Source organism: Arachis duranensis, chromosome 3 (assembly GCF_000817695.3).
Source record: "Arachis duranensis cultivar V14167 chromosome 3, aradu.V14167.gnm2.J7QH, whole genome shotgun sequence".
Taxonomy (NCBI): domain Eukaryota; kingdom Viridiplantae; phylum Streptophyta; class Magnoliopsida; order Fabales; family Fabaceae; genus Arachis; species Arachis duranensis.
Window position 1 is genome coordinate 76,937,353 of NC_029774.3, and position 252 is coordinate 76,937,604.

A 252-nucleotide genomic window follows, 5' to 3' on the forward strand; every position below is an offset into this window, starting at 1 on the left:
TCCCATAATAGAATATATCTAATATGGTCTATTCTGAAAACATGTCAGATGGACATCTTTTGGTCAGCTACTTGTATCTTTCCCAAGCTTCATAGAGGGATTCACCATCTTTTTGTTTGAAAGTTTGAACATCCACTCTCAGCTTGCTCAGCTTTTGAGGAGGAAAAAACTTAGCCAAGAAGGCCGCGACCAGCTTATCCCAGGAGTCCAGGCTATCTTTAGGTTGAGAGTCCAACCATGCTCTAGCTCTGT

General features: G+C 42.1%; 1 non-coding gene across 1 annotated transcript; it reads left to right on the forward strand.

Annotated features, from left to right (window-relative positions):
* The first annotated feature begins 41 nt into the window (after window positions 1-41).
* On the forward strand, window positions 42-145 carry LOC127746308 (small nucleolar RNA R71). Its single transcript, XR_008007928.1, has one exon. It is a non-coding gene; the product is annotated as a small nucleolar RNA R71 (small nucleolar RNA).
* Window positions 146-252: the final 107 nt, after the last annotated feature.